The following is a 19,863-nucleotide window of genomic DNA, read 5'->3' on the forward strand; positions in this document are numbered from 1 at the left end:
TGATCAAAACCTGATAGGGTTTGTCATTTTTGTTCATTTTGAAAATTTCGTAAATTTTGTCAATTTTTCAAAGAACAAACATTCAATTATTCGAAACACATGGTTGGGCATCTTTTTGTTAATTGTATTCTAATTTTTTTAAGTATCTCTTTTACTTTGAAGTTGTCGTATGTTGTAACCAAGGTTGCCGAAAAAAATTCTGTGTTTTGATGAAAAAAAAACTTCTGACGTTCTGTGATTTTTCCCAAAAATTCTGTGACGATTTTTTGTGATGCTTTTTCCATTAATTTCATTCAAGGGGCTTGTATAATTGCGTCTTTTTTACATTTTACTTAAGAAAAATCGATAAACATTATCAATTTAATCATATTTCTCCAATTCAAAGATAATTTCAAAATTTATATTGACATAAAAAATTGAATTTTGAAAAATCGTCCAAAATTTTAAAATTCTGTGAAATCTATGAATTTTTCAAAAATTCTGTGTTCTGCGACACAGATTCTGTGATGAAATTTGGCTTCAAATTTTGTCAAATTATAGATTTTTCTGTGATTTCGGCAACCTTGGTTGTAACTCCAAAAAGAGCACATTGAGATTATACTTATTTAAAAATAAAATCATATTCCAGGATCCAGACATTCAAAAACTACCAATTTTTCGCGAATTCTGTTAAATCCTTGAGTTGGTACCATTTTGCTTGTGTGATATTCCACTAGTTTATCATACCATAGCATTTAAAGTCAGCGTTTTTGTCGTTAATACATGTCAATAATTCAATAAAGTCAACCATATGAACTGAAAGTTGTCATAAATCCTTTGACAGACGAAGGAAAAATATAATCTGCAAAGTTTCGAACCTGTAACTTTTTTGGTAAATTGTATAAATTTTACGGTTTATTGAGCACATTAAAAAAATATATACCTCTATGGTTATATGCCATATAACCATATTTCATGGTAATATTTTGTTTATAATGTAATGTTTATATTATATTTTTATCGGAACAGATTATGATTTGGGCGTAGATTAAATGTTTCAATGATAAAAAGTGAAAAATTTATAAGACTTTTTTTTTCTATTTTTTCTTAATATAGGCAATTAACCTCCCTGATATGGGCATTCAAAACCTGTCTCTTATTCGAATATCTGATCATTTACCACTTTGCCAAAAGCTAAAATTTGTCGAATTACCGATTTACAGATGAATAAGAAAGAAAAACCGTTAACATTCTTGTTTACAAATTCTGTACGTACGATAATCAAAGTTCAATATATACATATTTACAAAACTGACAAAAATCTTGTTTGAATTTTTAAATAACAACTTAAATTTTTCATGCCATGTGTCAAAAGCGTATTAGATAAGTTGAATCTCCAACCATATCGTCAATCGGCTGTATGCGTATATTACCCAATATGCGCATATAGAAACACTTCCCCCTATGAAGAACTTGATCGTTTTCCAAGATATTTATTCAAATCACAGAAAACTAACTGCTTCGTTCAACAAGCCAGACTTTTTATGTTTTTTTAGAGACATTTGGAAAAAAATGCGTTTATGTTAAAAAAATACAGTTTTTTAGTTTCATGAACATTCAATACTTGAATTTATTTATTGAAGGGCATTGTCATGTTACACTTGTTTTAAATAAATACTATAATATTTAATGTTGAAGTAATAAGTTTTCGAAAAAAACAAATTAATTTTCGTGACGTCACAACGCATTCTTTACCCGGGTACAACTCCCAATCTTCTGAACCGATTTGCATTCTGAAAACTGCATTGAATTTCTCTTAAAACGTTGGAAGAGAAGACCTCCAATTTTCGACAATATGTGACGTTTAAATTCATGAATCATGTATTGAAAAGCAGTAGAATTTTCGTGACATCACAACGCTCAAAACAAGATACCTAGATCACCGATTCTAGAACATAAACTAGCAATGATAATTCTGCATCTTTTATTGCTTAAAAAAATGACTTTTTTAATATACTTTCGCAATAATTTTTTTTTGACATTACTAGTTTTTTGAAAAGTTATGTTTCAATTAAAAAATAATTGTTAAAATTAGTTCATTTTCTTACCAAAATTTTTCAATTTCAACGATAACCCTCTAAAATCTAAAAAAATGGCAACTGAATATTTTTTGATAGAAAATTAAGCTCATGCAATAGACTTTCTGATGGTGTGCTATTTATTTAAAAAATAATGAAAAATAAAAATTGGTTATCCAGTTGAGGGGTGCTTGGAATGGTTCAAATAGATAGTTTTCTTTCATGTGATTAGTTGACCAATAGACTGAGTCGATTTGGGGTCATTTTTGAATTTCTCAAACTCTGGGATTCAAAACTCATCCATGATTTTTTGCAGAATTTAGTAACGTTTACATGAGTAAATTTGTATGGGAAAATTGAATTTTTTGTACTGAAAAATCATCATCATTTTTTTTTCTTCTGTGCAACCGAGCCTGCTAATGGTTTTTGTGCCAATTTATAAATTCTTCAAAGGAAATTTTCTGCTGAACAACTTGGTCGAAGATCGTAACTTCGTATCTAATTAGCCAAAAAAGTTATTAGCCGTTCAACAGGGGTAGAGTATGGTGGGGTAAAAGTACGACCTTAGTGCTATCCTATTTTTAGGAAATTTTGCAGTTGTTTTTTCCGAAAAATCAAGTACAGCATTTGATCTTAGACTTTTATCTCTCATCTAAAACATTACGAAGATAATCGATCGACGCATTTGATAGCAGTAGTGAAAATGCCTAACTGCTATCGAAACGTACTCTTACCCCACCTCTGCGGCAAAAGTTCGAATGATGTATGGTAAAAGTACGACCATTAAAAATTCCACATTTCTGCATGGAATCAAGAGGAATATTATTTAATATCAATTTTTGCCTACAGCAGCAGCTTCTGTGTTCGCTTCTGATACAAATCCTATACATAGGCGAACAACCTGCGCGAATTCTAAGTTCTCCACTAATTGTCAATATTCAACTGGTTTACGAAATCCAGTTTTCATAGTATTTGAGAAATTTTCCGCGCGAGTAGGTCTTTGTAGATACAAAAATATGCGCTGATGTTTCCAGTGCATTAAAAAAAATTAAGCTTTCCATTCAGATTTACTTCAGTGGACCCTGTATATCATTCGAACTTTTGCCCCATTTGCATTTATTGTGCAAAACAGAGACATATTAATGAAATTCTTTCTTCGGCATTTGATAGTGGTTAAAAACAACTAAACACACACATACACACTTTCACTGAAAGCCAGAATTTTGATTGCTCAAACATGTTTACCGGTATTTTAAATATCACATCATTTATGCAAAAAAGCTACTTTACCTCATTTTTCAGAATATTTTCAACTCATACGAAAAAAAATTATGTCTGGGTGGAGGTTTTCTAAATCATTATCAATCCACGCTAGAGTTTGGAATTTTGCTGTTCTCAGTTTGCGATAATCTCAAAACGTACTTTTACCCGACTCGTACTTTTACCCCACCTTACTCTATGTCTTTTGGCATTGATAAACAATAAATTCAATTGACACCACTACTTGTGCCCCGTGAAGTATTGCTTAAAAAGTAGTCAAACAATACCTCGCAAGGCACCCAGCATGAATCATGTTTGAACCAGAACGAAGCTTTTAAGACCCTAGGGTTTGAAAAATTCAAAAATAACCCCAAATCGACTCAGTTTATTGACCAATGCCAAAATATGCCAGGATGATTTTTACAGTCGAAGAAATCTTAAACCTTCATTACATTTCAAAATTGATCCCATCAATTAAGCATGAATAAAACAAAACTAACAGAATCTTTAAAAGAAGCAATTCTATTTAGGAAATGTCATTCACAGTCAATTAGCGACCATATGGCTAAAATGCTCATAAAAAAATAAGTTTTCCGGATAACCGAAATTAAAGCTCCATCGCTGAGCTCCGGCATGAATCACAAATTCCTAATTGCGATTTGGTTTCAGCCCTAATTTCCCGCTAGCGAGCTTTAAAACACCACCCGGAATTGGCATTCCGGTCTGATATTTAGGTGAGAGTAAGGGGGGTGGTTTATAGTCTTACAACGCTTTGGAATGTCGGGTTTTTTTTCTTCTTCTGTCAGTAAAATAGGGAGGTGGGTGGTAGACCGTATCCTAACCTAATCCAAATCCAACACTAACCAATTCGAGTTAGTCGCGTCTCTCGCTCTCTTACGATGATGAAAACTCCACTTGGGAGCGAGCTTTTCCGAAAGGGGGCTCGTTCCAATTTTCTCTCTCAGCAGTTCTCTCCTTTTTCCTGTTTCCTTATGTTGCCTTTCGTTCGGGTGAAAATTGTTAAACCAGGAGGCACGAATCACCCAACACGTCGCGACCAGGAGCCGGTATTCTTTTCCTCTCTCTGCTTCCTACTCGTGCTCGTCTCTGATGGGGGTTCGGGAAACCGAACCCCAACAGTCGGTGGGTGAGCAACAAATATCGAAACATACAGAACTGGGAGGAGAGAAAAGCGACAGCGAAAAAAAAACGGAGGAACTATACCGTAGAAAACGAAAACAACCTGCTGGGTACGGTTTGGAATTCCTGTCACAGATAACATCGGTCCCGTGATCGATGCGGTCGCAAATTCGGAACACGCCGGTCGTCGCGTTTTAGCAGAGAACAGCTTTCGGTGGAAAGTTTTACCAGGTGAAATCGAAAACTATCTGCTTCTGCTAGTGTGTGAGTTTCAGGGGGATACTTGTGCCATTGAAGCTAGACAACTTTGAAGGATGTTCATAACTTGGGTGTACTTTGAACGATGGCTGGGTGTTTGCACTTTTCATTTCTCTGAGACTCCGAGACGTGTGCGCGGCCCGAGTGTTTAGATTTTTTTCCCGTCGTTGCCGTGCCTCAATCCTTCTGTTTCAGAGCTCTCGTACACGGCTTCTGGCTTGTTTTTCAAGTGTTTGCGGTAGCTCTTAAAGGTGTTTGTCTTTTTGATACAATCCGTTTGAGATCGGTCTCAGTTCTAGGAAGGAGTAAGAAGGAAAAGGACTAAAACCGGGGGAATTGAAAAGGAAAATATTTTCACTTCTCGAAAACCCCTTGTCACTTTCAACCTCCCCGGGTCGGTGTTGTTGTATCGATGTGTTAAAGGGTTTTTATGTTGATGTTTTCATGTGCTCGCCGAGTGGAGCAAATTGTTTGGGGGCTATGCAACATCATCTCACTCGAATGGGGGCACCGGAAGCTGAGTGTTTTTTTTTCGCCTTCATTTTGTATCTCCAAGTCGGTGTTTGCATCTGTGTCAATGGGTTTACCCCCTCCGGGGTATGCGTGTTTGTGTTGTGGCTACCATCATCGACATCTTTAATCCTTCTCAAGCGTTGTAAAGCCATTCGATTGGAACGCGTTGGAATGGTTCCACCCTTCAATTCCTTCGACGACGGATATGCAACAAGAACCATGGAGTGCAACCGAGTAGAACGTCGGGATAACACACAGTTGGGTCTTAAACCATCATCCTCGAAGGAGTACGAGAAGGAAGAAGACAGCAAAAAAACAACCAAAGCAAATGTAAGTGACTGTCGTTGTAAATGCAAGTTGTGAACTGTAGTCGTTGGAAATGTGGAATGTGTTCAAGTGTGTACGTGTGGGATTCGAAGGAAAATGTGCTGCATCATATAAGATGCATACGAACACGAGTGACACATTTACAGGAGCAGCAGCAGCAGGACAAACTACACGATTTAGTGTAGCTCTGTGTATCCTTCCTATAAAGCGAGGATTCTTCGACGAGGACAGTGTTGCGTTGTTATTGCATTGCTGTACTAGACTGAGTCGATTTGGGGCCAGTTTTGAGCTTCTCAACCCCTTGAGTCTAAGAAAGCTTCGGTTTGGTTTAAAACTGATTCTTGATTTCTTGCAAAATTTTTAAGCAACGTTTTCATGAGTAAATTTTAACTCTGGGGTTTGGAAAATTTAATATTTTGTACTAAAAATCAACATCATTTTTATTTCTTCTGTGAAACCGAGCCTGCTAATGGATTTTGTGCCAATTATTAAATTCTTCAAAGGAAACTTTCCGCTAAACAACTTGCTACATCGTGACTTTGTATCTTATTAGGCAAACAAATTACTAGTTGTTTAACAGGGGTATGTCTTTTGGCATTGAAAAACAATAAATTCAACTGACATCACTGATGGGTGCCTAGCGAGTCATTGCATGACTACTTTTCATGCAATACTTCGTGAGTCACCAGCAGTGATGTCAATTGAATTTATTGTTTTTCAATGTCAAAAGACATGCACCTGTTAAACAACTAGTAACTTGTTTGCCTAATAAGATACAAAGTCACGTTGTAGCAAGTTGTTTAGCGGAAAATTTCCTCTAGAGAATTTTTAAATTGGCACAAAACCATTAACAGGCTCGGTTCCACAGAAAAACAAAAATAATGTTGATTTTTAGTACAAAATATTAAATTTTCCATGCAAACTTTGAAGCTCAAATATACTTATGTGAACGTTACATAAAAATTCTGCGATAAAATCATGGATGAGTTTTGAACCAAAACGAAACTTTTTTGACCCCAGGGTTTGAAAAATTTAAAAATTACCCCAAATCGACTCAGTCTATTGCTGCACCTCAACCTACTAGGGGCAGAAGTAAAACAACAAATGGGGTCAAGCGATCATCTCATGTACGTACATACACAGGGTTGCTTGTTTATTGGTATTTATTTTTATTTTTTTTGCAATATTGTCCCGTTTAAAGTTCAACCCCCCATCCGGCTTAATTGTCTTTAGACTTGTTTTGATTCGCATTTTCCTCCCGATGCTGCTGCATTCATTATTCAATTTCCAATTAATTTGCTTGGATCATGCCGTAAGTTCTGGTGTTGTCTTTGACACTGCCTTATAATGAATTTCTCGTTACCAATACACAACTTTTAAATTAATCGTTCTCTAGTTAAAATAACATCTACTAGATATTGACATTAATGTCAGGCTAAAGATTTGAACTATTCCTTTTTTTTAGGTAGGTACAAATAACTATGCAAAATTTAAAAAATATTTGTTTACTATATTATTGTTATTGGATAGTAGGGTGTGACAAAATGCAAACTTTTCCCGAATTTCAAAAAGCTCATAGTCTAAAAAGTTTCCTTTTTGGTCAAAACTAACTTCAGAATTTTTGCAGATTTTTAAAATGAGATTCCGCAAATAAAATTCCAATTTATAGAGCCTACTGAAAAATTCTCTGGCTACAACTTTGCCCAAGACGGCAAAGCGGTGAGAGTAGTGAAAAAATATTTGTAACGCCCTAAACAGAGCATTCTTCTTTAATAAAAAAAAAACTAGCAACACTACTACAAATGAGTGTTAAATGTTAATCCTAAGTTGTTAACTGCTCTCAGTCAGGAAAGATTTCAGCTATTCATTTACAAAATATAGATAAACTTACTTAGCAAAAAAAAAACTAATTGCGATAATAGCAGCCAAACACAGCAAAAAAAAATGTATTACTATATTATGCACATCAAATAACTGTTCTGTTATGTATCTTGATTCGCAAACGATAAAAAAAATAAAAAAAACTCAGCAGCAACTTTTTTGTATGCAACTCGGACAAAAAGTGCAGGGACTTGACGTTAAGTTTAATGCATTAAACTCAACTTTAAGTTTAGCGTATTTAACTCAACGTTAATTTTAGTGCACTTTACTCACTACAAAGTTTTCTCTTCGTCGATATTTTCTCGTCGCTGCGTAGAAAAATTGCAGAAATTAGTGATTTAATTCGAAATGAATGATGAAAAAGGCAGGAATTCTAATTAAATGTCTTTATTTAAAGTTTTCAATAAATAAATTGCAACTTACAATTTTCAATGCAATTAATTAAATCAATTTTCAGATTGTATCATGTGAAGTTGGCAAGTCGTGCTTTTAGTATAGTTCTCCGAAGATTCCGTCGATGCTGTCCAGCTGCGTTTGCGTTCCGCGGAACTTCTCTTGGGAAGAATCCCGTTATAGCGAAGGCTTGTACAGATCACACAGGGCCCGAAAGATCGCAATCTAGCGCTGATTAGTTTCGGGCTAAATTTTGCTGGCGCACATCGCAATCTACAATCTAATTCACTGCCGATCGGTTTGGAAGCATTGGTTGTTGCTATTGCAGGGGTTGTTCCTGTGGGAGCTGAACTGGAGCCGACGACACATAAAACTGGGGCCTTCGAGGTCTTGGTTGCACTAAAGGTTCTTAAACGCTGCATATTGGAAATGATGACACACCTCAACATGTTATGCTCTCAATTTCTTGCCACAGCTTTAGAAGATACTGAATAAGGTTTCTAACTTGAGCTCCATCGACATCGACATTTCACTCGCTTCTTCCGGTAGGGCAAACAGAAGGGGAATTACAGGTTTCAAGAACGCCAAAAACTGCTCCGCATCGAACTCGAAATGTTTTTGATTGTTCTGTGAATTAAATGATAATTTATACAAATTAATTTTGATGAGAACATGATGATTTAGGATAAATTAAGCAGTTCTATTTTAGATGGAATCATTAGGAAATCGTTACTTACTTTGAGCGAACGACGAGGGCTTCGGTAGGCTGCCACAGCTTAAGACAAGCACAGTATACTTCCGGTCTTAAGAATTTCGGAAACCTCACAGGAAATTGAGAGATTTGAACCCGAACTCATTCAGCTGTAGCTCGGTGAACCACTCGTTGAAATTGATCTGAAAGAAGAACGATAAAAAAATCGATTTAGAAATTATTTTTCCCTTTGTTTAACAACACTATGTAAAACAACACTATGCATTAAAGGGAAATTCGCTTTAATCTCTCCAGTGACTATTCAAAATATGGATTTTTGACAATATAAGCTGTGAAAAGTGAAGATGGATGATATTATCACCATTCGGAAGAGTCGGGATGAGTTGACGCTTTAAATCCCTTAAAAAATAAAAAAAAGTCCGGAAGCTACTTCCACAACTTAAAAAATTGTAAAATTTACCTGATACCTGGTTCCAACTGTCCGGATCCATCCGTTCCAGCAGGCGATCCATGATTGTCGCAGAAAACCGATAAACACATAAAAAACGCGACTTTAAAAAAAACTTTTTGGAAAATTAATTTACAATTGTCACATTGCACAACACGCGGACAAGTGACGCAAGTCCAAAAGTACTCACGCTGAAAGTTTATTGGGAAAAACCTTTGAGTTGCATACTAAATCAGGAACGAAAACTATGCAAACAAAAGAAAATGCCAAATGCGGGTGAGTAAAAATAATTTGTTCGGTAAGTTTTTGACAGTTTGCTTGTACTTAATGTCTTGATGCACTCGGCTGTTTGGAGTCAAAAAATATGTTTTTTTTATCGCTGATGCTTTGCTCATAGTTTTATTTGATTTTGATAGTACTTACCAGACAAACAAATACTGCTGAGGCCCGTAGTTCGTTTCTTACTTTTTGAGATTAATAAAATTTCAACGTCAATTGAGGAAAACATTGACTACTTGATGCTATATCACATAAAAGGTTGTGTCAGAGCATATTACTTTGCAAGGTGGGTATATATTTAGGAGGTGTAACGATATGAGAAACTCCCGATTCAGCCATTTTGATTGGAGCTACTATGGAGTTCGTGGAGTTCGTGGAGTTTGTTTACTAACAAAGCCCTCAGCTCGAACAAATTTTCCGATGTTTACAAACAAACTCACTGAACCTCACCGCACTCTCCTCGCCTACTTACTGACAAAGTCAGAGAACCTTGTGATCTAGTAACCTTAGTTCTTTGAAATAGACAAGGTAGGCTATTACGCTCTCTTTAAACGTATTAGTAAAAGGCCCCGGAAAATAGTTATGGAATAAACTGGCAAATGTATGATTTTTTTTTCAGAAAATCACATTTTTCTACAAATTGATAATCATCAAAATTATATGTAAAAATATGCACTGATGCATTTTGATGTAACAAACAATATTTGGCTTTTCGGCATACCTAAAAGTAATATGCAATGGCCTTTTTTGACGATCCAAAATCCAAATTTTATGATATTTTTGTTTGTGTGATCATTTTTTTGTGCGATTTGAATAAAATCAGAATTCAAATATTTCACATATGCCGTCCAATTCTGCCCCCATTTCTTTTTCATCAGAGGAAACAGACTCAGAGGATGTTAACACACCGATTGAACGATCCAAATCCTTTTCCATTCAGTGGAATATTCGTGGTATCAAATCACATCGTAATAAACTTTTATACTTGCTTTCTTGCCTCAAGCCTACAGTCGTATGCCTTCAAGAGACAAACGCCAGTACGCTCAACATGCCATATTCATACCTTGGTCAAGAATATTCGCTCTTATTAGGCCCATGCTCGACCAACAATAGACAGGGTGTTGCTTTAGCAGTGAAAACTGGAACTCATTTTGAAATAATTCCAATAAAATCTAATATCCAAATAGATGCCATCAGAATACATTCACCTGTGGAAATAACAGTAACCTCTGTGTATTTCCCTCCGACCGATGAGAATATATCGACTGAAAATATAAACCACTTAATTGCTCAGCTTCCAAAACCTATTTTGTTACTCGGAGATTTGAATGCCCATCATCCAGCTTGGGGCAGCTATATGTCAACGAAAAATTGTGCAGCCCATCGTAGAGGAAACGTTATTATCGACATTGCATTGGATCAAGATTTGATTGTCTTAAACAACGGTTCACACACAAGAATAGACCCAGCAACAGGAAATACCCAAGCTATGGATGTCTCTCTTTGTTCATCATCCGTTTCATCGAAATTTACAGTCCCCCCACAATCATTAGTCACTTAACGTATCATTTCAACACAAAATGTTCGTTTATTCGGGTGTTAGTGGACCGAGCATCAAGCTTTGCATGGATTTTAGTCATTAAACATTCCCTCTTTGATTTCAAATATGATTTTGTTTTTAATTTTGTTGGAAAATAGCAAAATTTACCGAAATAATTAACGTTTTTCAAAACCACAATTATGGGTCAAAATTGTAACCCGTAACAATTGCCCACAATTATAAGTCACACAGAAGTCCATGGCAACACCCGAATATCAACATAGAAATCATCAATCTTCTGGCGAATATTCAGGGGCATTCATTCCTAGTAAATATTCAAGGGGCATTTGTGTTCAGCTATAGCAACCAAGAAATGTTTTGTTTGCTTGCAAAAAAGTGACTCATAATCGTATGGAATTTGGTGGGTGCTGTAACAATTATGGGTCACTTTTGTTTTGCTTAATATGATTGAAATTTTGCGTTTTATTTGATCAGTTTCATTTGAAAAATGTTAACTCGTCCTTTGTGCTTATATAAGACCAATTTATTTTGTTGAATTCTTTGAAATACTCGCATAAGGGGCTTAACGGTTTAAGATGTCAACCTTATAACATTGAAATTTTATGCGATAGTTCAACAGATAATAGTTAACGTATGATAAAAACTATTCAAATAGCAATTTTACTGGTACAAAGCGCACACATAATATTTCCAATGCATTTTGATTCTGTTATCGATAACCTAAAAATAATAATATGAATAAATTTCATTCAGTTCAGCAGATATCAGCACTTCAAATGTTCGGTGACTAATAATTATGTCCCCCCATGATTGTGGGGGGACTGTACATGGAAAGTTTTGGCAGATTCCTTTGATAGTGACCACTTTCCTATAGTCATAAACACGCAAATACAAACATCAGAATTAACTAGAAAAAGGAGATGGATCTATTCTCAAGCAAACTGGGAGTTATATGAACATCTTACTGCTTCATATCTGAGCCCAGGATAAATAATCAGCGTTGAAAGTTTTACCGACAGAATCATTCATGCAGCAGAAGCTAGCATTCCAAAAACATCTAATAAATTAGGAAAAAAAGCCGTGGCTTGGTGGAATCAAGAAGCTGCAGATGCAGTTAAATTACGTCGTAAACATTTGCGAATGCTAAAACGCCTCCACAGGGATGATCCTCAAAAAAAAATATGCTAAAAAAATATCAAGAATCGCGCCTATTCTGTCGTCAATCAATCCGCGATGCAAAACAGCGCAGTTGGGAAGATTTCGTTCAATCTATAAATTCGGAAAGCTCATCATCATTGATATGGAATCGTATTAACCGCCTTCGAGGTAAGACACCATTAAACAATATAATATTGAATCTCCCTACAGGTTTTATTGACGATGGTCCTACAGTAGTCAATGCTTTGGCTGATGAATATGAACAAAGATCTTCAGATGCCAACTACACAAGTAAATATGTCAACTTGAAAAAGAAGGCTGATTCTATTTTCAATAAAACTGATCGACAACACCTTCAACAAACATATAATACAGATTTCAGCATTGAAGAATTGATGTGGGCTTTGAGTCGCAAAGGTGGTAGTTCTACCGGAAACGATGATGTTAGTTACCCACTATTGCAAAGACTACCATATTCATCGAAATCAGCTCTCTTGAAATTATTCAACAGAATTTGGCAAAGCGGTGAGTTTCCAGAATCATGGAAGGAACGTACTGTCATTCCCATCCCAAAACCGGAAGGAAACCGTAGCAACTCCGAGGGTTTCCGACCAATTACCATGCTTAGCTGCATGGGAAAACTTTTTTAAAGGTTAGTGAACCGTCGACTAATTACTGAATTAGCGATCAAACAAAAACTAGATGAACGACAACACGCCTTCAGAGCAGGACGTGGTGTTGATACCTATTTAGCCAACCTTGAAAACCTCTTGATTGCTGATAATAATGAACATGTAGAACTTATTTCCTTAGACATATCTAAAGACTACGATACTACATGTAGACATGCCATACTACAAACCTTGATAAAATGGAAAATACAGGGTATATTACTTAATATACTCCACAGTTTTCTCAGCAATCGAACTTTCCGCGTTTTAACAAATGGAATAACTTCTTCACTGAGAATAGCTGAAAATGGAGTTCCACAAGGCTCGATCCTTTCTGTTTCCTTGTTTTTGGTGGCCATGCAGCCTATTTTTGAACAGGTTCCGAAAGGTGTAGACATTTTATTATATGCTGACGATGTACTTTTAGCAGTTAAAGGGCTTAGTACAATAGAGGTCCGTAAACTTTTGAGAAATGCTGTTGTGAAAATAGATAAATGGAGCAAAAATATTGGATTTTCAATGTCCCCAAATAAATCGATACATATGCATATGCATATTCAGTTCACAATAGTTCGGCCAGCAGCGATATTTCATCGACATCTAACTGGACACCGGGACGCACCACTTATAGCAATTCGGAAGTTCTCTACTCTGGCCACCAACGACCGACTGTTCCTGCAATAAGTCGTCCCGTTTTTCGGTCAGGTGGTCCAGGGGGAGGCTTCCAATTGCCATGCAACGGCAAGTATTCTTCAGTAATGACCATATCGCCTAGTCACACACCTCTGCTTTCTAGCTCCGCCCAGAGTGTGCCGGACCAACCATCCAGAATCGTGTCTTCGTGCCGCTCTAATCATGGAGCATGGTGCTACTACCAAAACGTCCGTGGTTTACGCACCAAAACTGAAGTGTTGTATTTGGCAACGAATGATTGCAGTTACGATGTGGTCATTTTGACTGAAACTGGGCTGACTGACTCCTTTGATTCGGCTCAGATTTTTGGAAATCAGTACGCTGTTTTTCGCTGTGATCGTAGTCCGCGAAATAGCGTCAAAAAAAGCTTCGGAGGTGTTCTGATTGCAGTGAAACAATGCCACGCCAGCAGTTTTGTCGACACAGAAAATGGAAACGAACTGGAACAAGTTTGTGTTGCTGCCACAATTAATGGTAAAAGATTCCTATTCTGTGCTGTTTATATCCCACCTGATAAGAGCTGCTGTGCCCAGGTAGTCGAGTCCCACGTGGCTTCTATCCGTGAATTGTACGCTAAGGCTTCTCGTGATGATTCCGTGCTGGTTTGTGGTGACTATAAACAGCCTCGTTTGATGTGGGAAAAATGCGAAATTGGAGCTCAACTTTTAAACGTAACACCCCTTAGTGCTGCTGCCTCTAGCTTGATCGATGGTACAAATTCGTTGAGTCTGTCTCAGTTTAATGCAGTCAGGAATCACGTTGGAAGGACATTGGATCTAGTTTTTGGTCCGAGTGAGGAAAAGATTGATGTCAGTACAGCTCCTGAAGTATTAGTACCGGTTGACTTGTATCATCCTCCGATTGTCTTTGACTTACCAGTTGCTTCAACCGCCAAAGAGGCTCCATCAAATTATTCGATCGGTAGCATAAGACCTCTAAATTTCCGGAAGACAAATTTTGCGCTTCTTTCGCAGTATCTAATTAGCATTGATTGGGATGCAGTTTTAAGTAACTCATCGGTTGACAGCATGACTGAAACGTTTTGCATTTTAATCAGCAACTGGTTGAATGAGCATGTTCCTAGATTCAAGCCACCTGTATCACCTGCTTGGAGCACACCTACACTTCGACAACTACGACGTGAAAAAAATGTTTGTTTGCGTAGACTTCGTAAGAATCGGACAGAAGACTGTCAAGCAAAATTTGGGATAGCTAGCACAGCATACCGTCGACTCAATGCCTCACTCTACAAGCTTCATGTGATGCGTTTACAATCCGGTCTGCGCAGTAACCCTCGAAGTTTCTGGAAGTTTGTCAACTCAAAACGGAAATCAAACGCAATCCCTTCGTCAGTGTTCTTCCATGAGACTGTAGCTAACTCTCCACAAACGTGTTGCGATCTTTTTGCTGAGCATTTCCGGTCAGTTTTTTCGGACAATGCTTCTACTGCACGTGAGTGTATCGAAGCCATTAGCAGTGTTCCTATCGATGCAATAGACTTTAACACATTTGAAGTCAATCAAGAAATTGTCGAAGCTGCTGCAAAAAAACTGAAAAGCTCGTTTGCGCCAGGACCTGACGGAATTCCATCAGCTATTTATTGTCGATGCATCGAAGCAGTATCATCACCTCTGGCTCGAATTTTTAACCGGTCTTTCCAGCAACGGAAATTTCCAGAGATGTGGAAAACTTCGTTTATGTTCCCTATTTTCAAAACTGGCGAACGTCGGAACGTTAAACAATACCGAGGAATCACTAGCTTGTCCGCAGGTTCCAAGCTGTTCGAGATAATAGTTAGTCAAGCCTTACTACAGGCTTCATTGTCATATATTGCTTTGGAACAACATGGGTTTATGCCTGGAAGATCGGTATGTACGAATCTTGTAGAATACACTTCGTTATGTTTGAATCAGCTTGAAAATAAGAAGCAAGTTGATGCCATATACACCGACATCAAGGCTGCATTCGATGCCATTGATCATCAAATTCTTCTTGCTAAGCTTGCTAAGCTTGGCATTCATAATAATATGATTGATTGGCTCAAGTCATTTTTAACTGAAAGGTGCATAAGAATTAAAATTGACGATAGCATCTCCTTGCCTTTTATAAACCGATCTGGCGTCCCTCAGGGTAGTAACTTGGGACCTTTATTATTTGCATTATTTTTCAACGATTTGATAACCAGTTTAGACGATGGAACGAAAATTGGATATGCTGATGATCTGAAAATATTCGTTTCAATAGAATGCGCTGCGGACTGTGAATACCTTCAATCGTTGTTAGACCACTTTGATGGATGGTGTAGACGTAACAAATTATCTGTTAGTGTCTCAAAGTGTTCTGTGATAACCTTTCACCGGAAAAAATCGCCTATTCTATTTGACTATTACATCGGCAATGAGCATATAAAAAGAGTCTTCGAAGTTAATGATCTTGGTGTTATCCTTGATGATCAGCTTACCTTCAACAACCAACGTTCTTCGGTAATTAATAAGGCCAATCGACAACTCGGCTTCATCTCTAAAATATCGCGAGAATTTAAAGACCCGTATTGCTTGAAGTCACTTTACTGTGCACTCGTCCGATCAATTATTGAGCACGCTGCAATCGTTTGGGCTCCGTATCAGCTCAGCTGGATTTTACGAATCGAACGTGTACAAAAACGGTTTATTAGATTCGCTTTACGCCATTTGCCTTGGAGTCGTCCCGAAGATCTGCCCCCTTATTCTCATCGATGCCAGCTCTTGGGCCTAGATACTCTTGAATGTCGCCGAAAAACTCAACAAGCCACGTTCGTCGCAAAAATGTTGAATGGAGAAGTGCAATCGCCGAACCTGCTAAGGATGATCAGCTTTAGAGCTCCGTCGAGAACGTCACGATCTCATTCGCTGTTGTCGAATCGAACTCATAGGACATCTTACGGCTACAATGAACCAATCAGCGCAATGATGCGCATATTCCAGGATGCTGAGCAGTTACATCAGTTCGGAGAACCATCAAGCCGTTTTGTTCATCGTTTACACCAATCAAGATTGTTTAATTCTTTGTGATCGTGTACTTATTCATTTAAACACATTTGTTCGATGAATTAATAATAATAAATAAATAATAATAAATATAACTATGTGATGTAAAACATCGAAAACGTGGTCGCGCGATTCAACTTTACCGAGTTGTTATTCCAAGGGTAAGAAAAATGCGAATTTCAGGGATTCTAGTAGATCACAAATTGAACTTCATTCAACATTTCAACATGATTAAAAGAAGCTGTGAAAATCGAATGAGAATTTAACGAATTTTGGAAAGCAAACTAAAAAGAGGAAACCGCAGAATACTTTTGACCTCCGGATTTCCTCTGATTGTATCAAAACTGTTTTACAGAGTAGGTTTCGTTAGCCAAAATATACAAAAAATGATCGACATTCTTTCCCCTACATACACAATTCTGTTATAAGATTTGCATCTGGTGCATTTCGATCTAGTCCCGTAACAGCAATTCATGCTGAATCTAATTGCTTACCATTTGAAATGCTTATTGTTCAGCGAACGGCACAACTTGTTATCCGGCTAAGTTCAAAATTGAACACTAATGATTATGCGACTTTTAAAAGAATCGCAAAATTATATCTTAACACAACTAATTGTATAATACCTCAAATATCACCACTTTGACGATCGGGAATGGAATTTTAAAAGACCGGACGTAGACGAAGGAATCAAAAGATGTTTGAAAGCAGGATCAGAAAGAAACAAAGTAGTTCCAAGCTTCAAGGAATTCATATTGGCAAAATACGATGGTTACAATCAAATTTACATAGATGGTTCTAAAACTAACGATGGAACAGGAGCTGCAGTAGTCAATGGAGATAATATATTAAAGTTTTCTCTATTAAGAAGTTGTAGTATATTTTCGGCTCAAGCATACGCATTAAAACAGGAAGTAGCAGAAAGCATAATTGAAGGAAATAATCCGATACTGAGCGACTCCGCAAGTTGTTGAAAAATTGTCGTTCCAGGCATCCGTGGATCCAAGAAATCGAAAATTTTATTTTTTTAACTTTCATGCAAATGAAGCCCGTATATTTACTCTCTGTTTTAGTTGCAACCGTCGCGACGCGTCGTGTCATGAACCCCTCAAAACGAATATCATAATGTTGTGATCCTAATCTACGATCGTGTATGACTGCCTAATGAAGGAAACAGGAGGTATCTCAAAAATCTAAGATAAGGTTCCTTATTGTATGTTGTGGCTCAAGAAAATAGAAGGCATAAACGTTGGCACGTCTACTGACTTCGGATAACTGTTATAACCGTAAAATTACGGATTGCTTGCAAGAGACTCAATAAGTCCCAGTTCTGGCGCCACCGTTTACTGTGTTACTGGCGAAAAATAAACAAAATATCCTTTGTCTTTGTAAGGTAAGGGTGTAAGGGACCTGTCAATTTAATAAAAAATATCCAAATTATTCTCACTGAAATCCAGCCCACCCGAAGTTATTATGACAATTACCGTGTTTCTATGGAATCGTTGACTATAATTTGTCATACATCACACCCCCACTTGTCGGAGGACGGAACAATTTTTTCCCATATTCTTTCAGCTCCACAAAAACCGTTCATCCATCAAACCGATCGCAAATGTCGAATCACCAACGAACGACTACGACTACGCAGACTGGTTCTATGGTTTGGTTAATGTGGTTGTTGGTGGTTGTGGGTGGCCCACTTAAAAAGGAAGTGATTTATGTTTGCACCAGACAAACTTTTACTACCTTCTTCCCTCCGTGCTTTCTGTAACTTTCCTAGCTTCGTTCGTTGCCATTCGATTTTTTCCTATGATTTATCCTGCTGGCTGCCCTCGTTAGTATATGTAATTGACTTACGCAAGCCGACAGTCGTCGAGAGTTTTCCTATTGAGTTAACTGCCGGCACCGTTATTGTTGTCGCCGTTCTCGACGCGCTTTCGCTGTTTGGTGTCATCAAAGCCGGATTTTTATCGAATCTTCCAATTTGGTGAAATTAGTTCAAGACATTAATTTTGCCGTGGAACTTTGGGTGTTTTCCATGTTTATGGATGTTCAGATTAAAAATCGGTTTGGTTAAATTAGATTCACTATTTTACATTCCAACTTCGAACATCCCATAAAGTGTCTTCTTCTTATCATGGAGGTCACACCTGGACTCGAAACGAGTTGAAAATTCAATTAAGCTTCTGCCAAGACATTCAAGCACGCCTCGACTCTTCCGGCAATTATGGTCAAACATCTGTTTCCATGTGAGTTACCTTGACACCTTGCTTTCCAAACCAAAGATGTTCGTTCTCAAAGCATTTGCCGAAAAGCGAAGCAAAACGTACGTATGTAGAAACAACACAAGTGTGCTCCGGGTAGGTTTTAGGATTGTGTGAACAGATACGCGTATGCTTGTCATGATAAAACAGCACATACGGTGGTAATCTTGCTCCCTGTCGGGGTGCTTCTTGTATGATGAAAGTCCTTTCGGTGCTTCTAACTGGCTGACAGCGCTATTAAGTGGGTGTTATCATAGATCACATGTTTCCTAGGAGGTGCTCCTTGAGAATGTTTCTGAACCATGGAGCAAGTTTAACCAGTGATCTTAATAAATGTAAATTGATTAAAAAACGAAAATCATTCTATGAAAGATTACGTTTTCTACCAAAGCTCATTTTATGTGTCTGTTTCTGAAAGAAAGACTTGATAGATTATTGATGTTAGTTTTCTAATGAGCAGCTTCACACATTCGTCTTTCTTTTTATAAATTTAGTCTTTGCCTACACTTAGGCGTTTAAAATTTCTAAAGGTGTAATTTCAGGCGTTTTTCTCAAACTTGTCAGATTTTTTCGCAGAGATTTTCATCCTATTGAATGATTCATCCCATTCAAAACCTTTCAGAAATAAATCTCATACTGTATACAATAAATGTCACTATGACTCTTTATGGTTTGGTTTTTTTTAGTTCGAATTCAACAAGGATGGTGATATTCAAAAAACATTTAATTTATTTAATAAAAGAAGAATTTTATGTACAAGCCATTGTTGTTTCTAAAGATTCAAAACAAACATATCGTCTTACTTAGTCCCTTAATCCTTTCTGTTTACATGGCTCATGAAAAATGCCCCTTTATCGTAGCCGCTTTCAAAAACAAAAGCTCTGAGCAAAAAAAAAACCGTAAAATTAATCCCCGGTAGCTTCCCGGCCGGCCCCCGAAAAAATGGGGCCAACTTGCCGCTGAATATTTTATTGACCCGGGAGACCCAGAACTCCGGTGAAATTTGAATCGCCATCCGCCGAATGCTTTCAACAAAAAGGGAGCCAAACTCCTGTTGAATGTATTCCGAAAGGTACACATTGTAGAAACCTATAACCTACCTTGGAGCCCTTACCCGGTTCCAATTTGTGCTACATTAGAGAAGATTAAATTTTCAACCTTGGCTCCTGTTGCTCTGTTGTTTCTACTAGAGACGAACGGTAATGGAAATTATCGTTTGTTT

At 37.3% G+C, this 19,863-nt stretch overlaps 1 protein-coding gene across 2 annotated transcripts in view; it reads left to right on the forward strand.

The window, feature by feature from the left end:
• The first annotated feature begins 4,593 nt into the window (after positions 1-4,593).
• Positions 4,594-19,863, forward strand: part of LOC129743617 (beta-arrestin-2) — a 214,303-nt gene continuing 199,033 nt past the window's right edge. The window contains exon 1 of one of the 2 annotated variants that reach the window (XM_055735696.1): positions 4,594-4,688. The gene's annotated coding sequence lies outside the window, so the exon portion shown is untranslated. Of the gene's footprint in view, positions 4,722-19,863 lie in introns of both variants that reach the window. The other variant, XM_055735695.1, reaches the window with a different exon arrangement.

The sequence above is a fragment of the Uranotaenia lowii genome, chromosome 2, assembly GCF_029784155.1.
Source record: "Uranotaenia lowii strain MFRU-FL chromosome 2, ASM2978415v1, whole genome shotgun sequence".
NCBI lineage: Eukaryota > Metazoa > Arthropoda > Insecta > Diptera > Culicidae > Uranotaenia > Uranotaenia lowii.